The 10,205-nt window shown below is 41.5% G+C and overlaps 1 non-coding gene across 1 annotated transcript; it reads right to left on the reverse strand.

Moving 5' to 3' along the window:
- Positions 1–829: 829 nt before the first annotated feature.
- Positions 830–902, reverse strand: trnak-uuu (transfer RNA lysine (anticodon UUU)). Its single transcript has one exon. It is a non-coding gene; the product is annotated as a tRNA-Lys (tRNA).
- Positions 903–10,205: the final 9,303 nt, after the last annotated feature.

Here is a 10,205-nt window from a genome sequence, read left to right on the forward strand (position 1 = left end):
ATTTACATCTATATAACGGAATGTTGTTGGGATTTTTGCACAGTCAAATGCAGAAACATTCAGGTCAAGTCAAGTCAAGTTTATTTGTATGGTGCTTTTAACAATAAACATTGTCGCAAAGCAGCTTCACAGACTTTAATGACTTAAAACATGAGCTAATTTTATCCCTAATCTATCCCCAATGAGCAAGCCTGTGGTGATGGTGGCAAGGAAAAATTCCCTCAGATAATGTGAAGGATCTTGACCAGTGGCTCACTTGCAGAATGCTACCAGCATGACTATTCTTTATAAAGGTCTTGCCTTGGTTCAAGGAATGCCTTTCTTGTCATGGTATTGGACTGGTTTGACACGCATCACCATTTTCAACCATGCTTGTCTTTTCAGGACAAGGAGACCAAATGACTAAAAAACAAGTCTATTCCTCTGACAAGGAGTGAACTAGCCATTGGACCATCAGACTAAAACACTGATGCGCTCCCCAGTGAGCTTCCCAGGCTATCTCTACGATGACCATTCAGGATTTTTTTTTTCAAGCTCATGCTAAAAGCCAATATTGCTCCGCTAAGAGCTCTTTCACCAATTCGGCTCACTGAGGAAAGTGCCTCAAGGTGCCATTTGAGATGCTTTCAGAACATGTGCATCAGATGGCTGGTTGTTGAATGGTGTGCTTGCTTCAGAAGGATAGAGTTTTCAGTACTGTACTTGCATCACAGTGAAAGTATGATTGAAAGCTAGCTCGTAGAAGGCTCTTGCTCTCTGGTTGTTTTCAAATGCATTTTCAACCAGGTTCTGGCTTTCCCCTCCAAGAAGGTAAACCTGTTGAAACAAGCACCTGAACAGGGACTTGAACCCTGGACCCTCAGATTAAAAGGCTGATGTTCTACCGACTGAGCTATTCAGGCTCCCAGCCCAGTCTTCGGGAAAGAATGGGTTGGGCCTGTGGGCGCACATGTTCAACTGTTTCCGCTGAGAAAATTTGTCCTCCGCACTGGATCAGAGACCTTCTTGCGGCTGTCAAAAGCTTATTCACGTAACTGACTCATGAAATGAACACCAGGGTGCTTGTCCCCTATTTTTTGTTCAACAGCACTATCCAAGATAACAAGGTGTCATCTTGTCTCTGCTTCACTCATAAAAAGCAGCGCTCTAGCACATTTTCCTCTTGATTGCCCATCATCTGGCACAAATAATGTCTAAGCTAAGATTGCTCAATGAAGAACTCCTTCACCAATTCGACTCACTGAAGAAAATGCCTCAAAGTGCCGCTTGAGATGGTTTCAGAACACACGTTTCAGGGGGCTTGTTGAATAGTGTGCTAGATTCAGACCGATAGAGTTTTCGTTTTTTTCCCCAAATATTTTTTAATAAGTTTTAACCTACATACATAGACTACATACTTACATACATACATGTACATACATACATACATCTAAGCATTTTGACAATAAATGTATGTGTGTTACAAGAAAATAACATGAAGACACTGACAGTAAAACCCAAACAAACAAAACAAACAAATGTCAACAACTTCAAAGAAAAAAAAACTAAAATAAACAAAATCAAAAATAGCTTCTCATTAAATGGCTTTAGCTTTCACTCATCACATCTGACATCCCATTAACTCCACCATCTTCAAGAAAGGATAAGGCCAAGTTTACATTAGACCGTATCTGTCTCGTTTTCTTCGCGGATGCACTGTCTGTTTACATTAAACCGCCTGGAAACGCCGGGAAATGGGAATCCGCCAGGGTCCACGTATTCAATCCAGATCGTGTCAGCTCCGGTGCTGTGTAAACATTGAGAATACGCGGATACGCTGTGCTGGGCTCTAGCTGGCGTCGTCATTGGACAACGTCACTGTGACATCCACCTTCCTGATTCGCTGGTGTTGGTCATGTGACGCGACTGCTGAAAAACGGCGTGGACTTCCGCCTTGTATCATCTTTCATTAAAGAGTATAAAAGTATGAAAATACTGCAAATACTGATGCAAATACTGCCCATTGTGTAGTTATGATTGTCTTTAGGCTTGCCATCCTTCCACTTGCAAGTGGTAAGTGATATGCGCTGGGATCACACACACAGCGGCTCAGTCCCGAATCACAGCTTGTGCACTTCACTCGCGTGCTCTGTGAGCTGTGCAAGGCCGGAGTGCGCACCCTCCAGAGGGCACTCGCTGTTCAGGGCGGAGTGATTTGGAGCGCAGGATGCCTGCGGAGCCGAGCGTATCCGTGTATTGGTGTTGCTGTGTGCACGCAAGTCGTGTATTGGTGTTGCTGTGTGCACACTAATCGTTTAAAAAACATTAATCTGATGATCCGCTGATACGGTCTAATGTAAACATGGGCTAAGAATGGGCTCCAGACTTCTTCAGATCTCCTGCATTTACCTTTCACTATATAGGTTATTTTTTCCATGGCCACATTCATTGCCATTTCTTTCAGCCAGTCTGTTACACTTGGCGCTTTTGTTTTCTTCCAAAATAAAGCAATTAAACGTTTCGCTTGTAACAAGCACATATCAATGAAAATATATTCCCTTCTTCTCAATGGAGATTCAAGAGGATATAAATGTAGAATATATGTTTTAGCTGATAACGCTAGGTTGAAATTTATAATTTCATTGATCATGTCCTTTACCCCCTCCAGAATGTATTTATGTGTTCACACTCCCATATGCAATGATAAAGATCGCCTTTGAATTTATTACATTTCATGCAGGTATCAGGAATGTTTTCATTGTATTTATGTAGAATAGCTGGAGTTCCATAAGTCCGCATCAACCATTTATATTGTAACAATTTCAATCTAACACTTACTGTTTGGGTTTGAGCTTCTTTACATGCCTCCATCCAATCATTCATAGACAAGTCTTCTTTTAAGTCTTCCCTCCAAGCTTCTAATTTATGAAGTGATGATTCTTGTGATCCTGACATTATAATCCCATAAATCTGAGACATTAAACCTCTATTATAGCAATCTTTTACCATTTCCTTCTCTAATATGTTTAGAATTGGTATATCTAAAGAATTCCTTTGAGACACAAAAATAAAATTTCTTATTTGTAAATATTTAAAGAAATGTTTTTTAGATATATTAAATGTATTAACAATTTCCTCAAAGGACAAAAGCTTGTTGGAAGAATACATATCTGCTATGGATTTTATCCCTTTCTCTGCCCAAGTCTTAAAGCCTGCATCCAACCACCCTGCTACAAAATTTGTATTACCCCAAATGGGGCTATAACCAGACAAGTCATTCGGTATGCCAAAATATCTCTTAACTACATACCAAACATTAATCATACTAAGAACTATTGGGTTAAGACAATTTTTCCTAAGATCTTTGAGATCAGCCGAATATAAGTATAGATTTAGGGGCAGGCCAGGAGTGATTGCATTTGATTCCATATTGACCCAAGATGGGATGCCTTGTGAAGAGAAGTAGAACATAATGGTTCTGAGCTGAGTAGCCCAATAATACCATTGCAAGTTGGGACACTGAAGCCCTCCTCTATCACATGGCAAGTACAGAAGTGAAAGGTGGAGTCTGGGACTTCTACTGTTCCAGATAAATTTAGCAAATAGGTTGTTAAGTCTTTTGAAAAGGTGCTTTGGAGGTGGTGAGGTGATATTCTGGAATAGATACAACAGTTTAGGTAAGATATTCATTTTCAGGACATTTATGCGACCAATTAAGGAAATGGGTAGAGATGACCATCTTTCAATAGAGTTAGAAATATTTTTGAAAAGGGGATCAGAATTTGCAGAAACAATATTCTCAAGTTTTGGTGCAATATTTATTCCCAAAAATGTAAATTTATCAGTTAAATGAAAAATATCTGGAACATTCTGAAGCTGTTCTCTATCATGATTGTCAAATAGCATTAGCATGCTTTTTGAGTAACTAATCTTATACCCAGATCTCATCTCATTATCTCTAGCCGCTTTATCCTTCTACAGGGTTGCAGGCAAGCTGGAGCCTATCCCAGCTGACTACGGGCGAAAGGCGGGGTACACCCTGGACAAGTCGCCAGGTCATCACAGGGCTGACACATTGACACAGACAACCATTCACACTCACACCTACGGTCAATTTAGAGTCACCAGTTAACCTAACCTGCATGTCTTTGGACTGTGGGGGAAACCGGAGCACCCAGAGGAAACCCACGCAGACAACATGCAAACTCCGCACAGAAAGGCCCTCGCCGGCCCCGGGGCTCGAACCCAGGACCTTCTTGCTGTGAGGCGACAGCGCTAACCACTACACCACCATGCCGCCTTATACCCAGATATCTTCCCAAATCTATGAATCAGCTCTAACAGAGCAGGTATAGAAGACCTAAGATGTTTTAAAAAAAAGAAGAACATCATCAACAAATAAAGCAATTTTATGTTCCACCTGGCCAACAGTAATACCAGCTATGTCTGTATGCTTTCTAACCGCAATTGCAAAGGGTTCTATAGAAATTGCAAAGAGGAGAGGAGAGAGAGGTTATCCCTGCTGACAGCCCCTGATATGTTGAAAGGTTTGGACACCATATTGTTCGTAAGCACCTCAGCTACTAAGTTATTACAGAGATAGATTTAGAGTTTTCAGTTCTGTTCTTGCTCTCTAAACTTGAGTGCATCGCCGTGAAAGTTGATTTAAAGCTGGATCACAGAAGGCTCTTGCCATCTGGTTTTCAAATGCATTTTCATGGTTGCAGAGATACAATGATTTTAATAAAAAATAAATAAAGGTAATTGCACACTGACACCCCCCCATACACACCTCTACTGCACATTGTAGCACAAAATATCCATCCATCCATTATCTGTAGCCGCTTATCCTGTTCTACAGGGTTGCAGGTGAGTTGGAGCTTATCCCAGCTGACTGTGGGCGAGAGGCAGGGTTCACCCTGGACAAGTCGCCAGGTTATCACAGGCCTAACACTTAGAGACAAACAGCCACTCACATTCACACCTACGTTCAATTTAGAGCCACCAGTTAACCTAACCTGCATGTCTTTGGACTGTGGGGGAAACTGGAGTATCCAGAGGAAACCCACGCAGACATGGGGAGAACATGCAAACTCCACACATAAAGGCCCTCACCGGCTGCTGGACTCAAACCCAGGACCTTCTTGCTGTGAGGTGACAGGAGGACAAAATAGAAAGGGTGTATATGGTCCAAATTGGTACTGTTAGAACTAGAAAAGGTTGTAGTTTTATGAGCGACTTAGTTTTGGAGGTGAATCCTAACAAATTCCTGCCTGTTGCGCTCCAGCAGTGAAAAGTAAAAGTCACTGTCTATTTATTAGCCTGCTTTGTGCCTACCAAGTGAGGTTACAAAGATGATAATTACAATATGATTTGTACAATGTATTAATACAAACAATGATTTGTACCATGTATTAATTTCCTGGGTTCCAGAAAATGGCTGGAGCAGCTGTTGCTCTTCTTCTTCACGAACGACTTGGCTTGCGTATTCATCCGCCTCTTTCTTTGTGGCTATAGGTTTGAAATCATCCTTAGACAACTAACCAATGATTGAGGATGAATTTGAAGAGCTTTCGTGTCTTTTTCAAAAGAATCAGTATCAAGAACGCACACCACTGGAGCAAATAGTGTAGAGTCCGTGTGAACACAAAAGAAGGCAGCGGCGCAAATGACGTCACACATGCAGCGGTTCTACCTGAAAATCACTGCGTTCTAATAATAGTGGATAAGCTTTTAATGATTTTTTCAATAGAATTCAGATGCAAAAAATGATTTTTCGAATCAATTTTTTATTTGTCCTTGAACTTTCCAACCTCTTTGAGCATATCACACACAGAAAACCTGGGATTTTATGATGAATTTTCATTCGACTAACACTAACATGGAACAAGTTCTCTTCAAGATGGGTATGGGCCAGTTCTGCAATTTTGGACCTGGGGTTTATTGCGGTATCATTGCAGCTTCAATGATATTATGCACTACACGTCTGTGTCATCAGCGTCACCAAACCCATTTTACTGGGGCACATGCCCCAGTATATACCTGCTGTGCCCCAGTAAAATTTCCTGATCACATTTCAGAAACAGTAATATCTTTGGCATTGCGGAATATAGACTATGCATCTGATGTGATCAAACTGCACCCATTCATCTCTATTAAATTGCTGGTGGAATACTCATCACACAATTACCACACACATATCATGTGAAACCACACAACTTGAGTTTCCCAACGGTGCTACCCACTAGTTGCTGTGATAAACGGTTTGCAAAAATTAACATCAATGAATTCACATCAAATTTAATCATATTCTGCATACAGTTCTGCATCCATCTTCACATCCGTTTTTGTCAATGCAATCCCTCACTGACTCCTGGGTTTACACAACAAACCATCCATCAAAATACACAGCAGACCCTACTGTTTCAAATGGTATAAAGGGTTAGCATGTATGCTGACTCACCAAGCGCATGAGCTTTTTACACCTGCATATGTGCTTTTCATGTATAAAAGCACCATAAAAACATCAGGGGTAATCAGGCTTGGGTTCAACACATCCCTCTAGAGACTTAAATTTCAGAAATTTTTTTTTTTGAAAATTTTTTTTCTCCCCAGTGCATGTGCTGTCAAGGCTAAGGCACCGTATAAAAAAGTGTCCAAGTGGGCAGAAATTCCTCAAAAAAAAAACCAGAAGGGACTCTAAACAACCTGTGAATACAAGCCACCCACTCATCTGATTGTTTTTTTGTTTGTTTGTTTTTCAATTTTTAAAAATATTATGCAGTGCATGAGCTATCAAGGCTAGGGCTCTCAAGGCCAGGGCTCTCGAGGCCAGGGCTATCAAGGCCAAGGCCTTAGAAAAAGTGGTGCAAGTGGACAGAGAACCTACAAAAACCATCAGAAAGGGTTCTACACACCCCTGCACAGTGTTAGCCCACAAAGAATATGGATATGATTTATGAATATTATTATTTATTTTGACAAAATCAAAAATTTTTCCCCAGTGCATGCTACCAATGCAAGTACCAATACTGAGAAGTCCAAGTGTCCAATTGGTCAAAGTGGCCAGAAAAAAAGTGGTTCATGTTGACAGAAAACTCACAAAAACCATCATTGTCATTAAATAAATCCCAGCTCACATAAGTCGGGAAGTTCAGCATACTTGCTGACCAAGTATGTACAGTGTTAGCCCAAAAAGAGTATGATTTTTTTTTCATTGTCATTTAATAAATCTAAGATCACTCAAGTCGGGAAGGTCAGCATACTTGCTGACCATACCAGGGAGAAGCTGAAGTGGCCCTGCATTACCTGCTCTGACCATCAGATGGCAATAAATCTAAGTTCACTAAACTCGGGAAGTTCAACACCATTGCTGACCATACCAGGGAAGAAGCTGAGGTGGCCCTGCATTACCTGCTCTGACCACCAGATGGCAATACTGGGCTATATTGGCCTCCAGTGAGGTTTTGCAGACAGACTGGTGTACCAGAGGGCCCAAAACAAAGGAAGGGCCATTAAGCAGGACAAAGAGCTGTGGGGGGTTGGGTTGCAGCCTGGGTTAGCAAGTTGGATTGCAGTTCCATGGCCTGATGAGATAAAAAAAATGTTGAAAAATGGAATTAAAAGTTAAATCTATCCCAAAGCCTCCAAACTCATGTGACAACCAACCCCGAAGAGAATGCAACAACCATCCCCAACTGAGCTGTTTTGCTACCACTAATGCTAGCATCCACCTGTTGTAGCATCTCATCTCATTATCTCTAGCCGCTTTATCCTGTTCTACAGGGTCGCAGGCAAGCTGGAGCCTATCCCAGCTGACTACGGGCAAAAGGCGGGGTACACCCTGGACAAGTCGCCAGGTCATCACAGGCCTCCAAACTCGTTATATGAATATTGGCCAGTATACAGGTGCTACTCAGTGGGTCCAGGGAACCAGGGTTGGGTTGCTTTCAGCAAAGTTTTGGCCTAAGCTGTGACTGTCTCTCTTGGCAGAGAACACCAAACATATGGTTAGTTCCCTGTAATCCAATGTCTTTTTATTTTTCTGTATTTCCTGGTAGTCCTCTCCCTCTCAATCCTCTCTCTCTCTCTCTCTCTCTCTTTGATGATGATTATGTCCTGACTTTTTTTTACCATGGGCATCAGGCAGAAAAATGACAAAGTCCCACAGTTCAGAAAAATGACAAATTCCCACAGTTCAGAAAAATGGCAAAGTCCCACTGCTCAGTTTTACCATGGGCATCAGGCGGAAAAATGGCAAAGTCCCACAGTTCAGAAAAATAGCAAAGTCCCACAATTCAGAAAAATGGCAAAGTCCCACTGCTCAGTTTTACCATGGGCATCAGGAGGAAAATGGCATAGTCCACTGCTCAGTTTTACCATGGGCATCAGGCAGAAAAATGACAAAGTCCCACAGTTCAGAAAAATGACAAATTCCCACAGTTCAGAAAAATGACAAATTCCCACAGTTCAGAAAAATGGCAAAGTCCCACTGCTCAGTTTTACCATGGGAATAGGGTGACCAGACTTCCCGGTTTTACCGGGACAGTCCCGATTTGGGGTTGTGTGTCCCGAGTCCCGACAAAAGTCTGTCGGGACACGGATATGTCCTGGTTTTCAACACTCGCGATGTTTGCGACTGAGGAGCGTGGAATCATTAGCGGAGAAATGTCTGCATTTACTATTTTGATGAATTGACAGGAATCGCAAACTTTCCTGGTTACTGCCCCCTGGCCCTGTGGCATGGGTGTTTATGTAGCCACATTATTCCAGACAACAGAACGGGTTGCCATGCAACAATAAAATAAACATTAACTGGCGCGAATGTTCTTTGTCTAGCAGCTAGCAGCAGTAATGCCGCAGCAATTATGCCGAAAAGAAAATGTACCTTTTCCAAAGATTTACAGGGCACCTACCCCTTCCTCTGAGAGGTGCAGAACAATGCGCACGAAGCCTACTGCACACACTGTAAGTGCTTTGTTCTTGTACTGAGTTGGGTAGCCTATGTTGCAAATGCTGTGCGCTCCTGTGGGGGCTTTCCTCGGGCTGTTGCCCCTCTCCTCCTTTAGTGCTGAGAGAGGCCCTTCATATAATCTTTTTTTATTCACCTTGATATCCCGAGATAACGACATAATTAATTCAGGATCTCGAGAAAACAACACAACTAATTCGAGATCTCGAGAAAACAAAACCGTTATTCCGAGATAATGACCTAATTAATTCAGGATCTCGAGGAAACAACACAACCAATTCGAGATCTCGAGAAAATAAAACCGTTATTTTGAGATCTCGAGAAAACAAAACAATTATTCCGTGATCTCAAGAAAACAAAACAATTATTTCATGATCTCAGCTGGATCACTGTATCTCCGTCGGTAGAGACGAAGCCGGGCCAGTCTTCTGTGGAGGTGCCGCGGACTAATTTTGAAATTATCCCTTATTAAAAGACTTAATGCAATCTCTCCCTGTGTCAACCCCTGATCAAAATATTGCCTTATTAGGTGATCGATTATTCCAGACATTCTAATGACCAAAGTTGCGTCTATACAGAATGAGAAATAGCCCCAAAGTTGCATATCACAAGTCTCTTGGTGCACCTGAATGAACCATTTCTCAGCTGTTTACTCGAGATCATGAAATAATTGTTTTGTTTTCTCGAGATCTCGGAATAATGGTTTTGTTTTCTCGAGATCTCGAATTAGTTGTGTTGTTTTCTCGAGATCCTGAATTAATTATGTCGTTATCTCAGGATAACAAGGTGAATTAAAAAAAAGGATTATATTAAGGGCCTCTCGCGGCTTCCGTAGTATATATTCTCAAATCACTTGTCTCTTTTTTGTTTCTGTTTAACATACCATTCTGACAGTTTGGCCATAGTGAACAGCTTGTTGCACCTTCCATTAAAGTGTTCACTTTTGTACACATCTTGCTTTATTCATTCACTTGTGGGGAATGGTTAGTAAGGTTGATTCTGAACTAGGCTATGTTGAGGTCACATATCTACTTTTTAAGTTCATGCTATAGTGCGTACAATTTTAGAGATATAGCCTACACGTGCATATGCATTCTTCTTGGTGTTCTCACAAACAGGTGAAATAAATCAGTTTAAATTTGGCCTATGGACATAGCCTGGCCTATTCTCAGCCATTACAAAATCTGTTGTCTGACCATAATTTAACTGATCTGTATACCACTATGCTACTAGATAACAAAATGCCTGTTTGTTT

The sequence above is a fragment of the Neoarius graeffei genome, chromosome 19, assembly GCF_027579695.1.
Source record: "Neoarius graeffei isolate fNeoGra1 chromosome 19, fNeoGra1.pri, whole genome shotgun sequence".
Classification (NCBI taxonomy): Eukaryota; Metazoa; Chordata; class Actinopteri; order Siluriformes; family Ariidae; genus Neoarius; species Neoarius graeffei.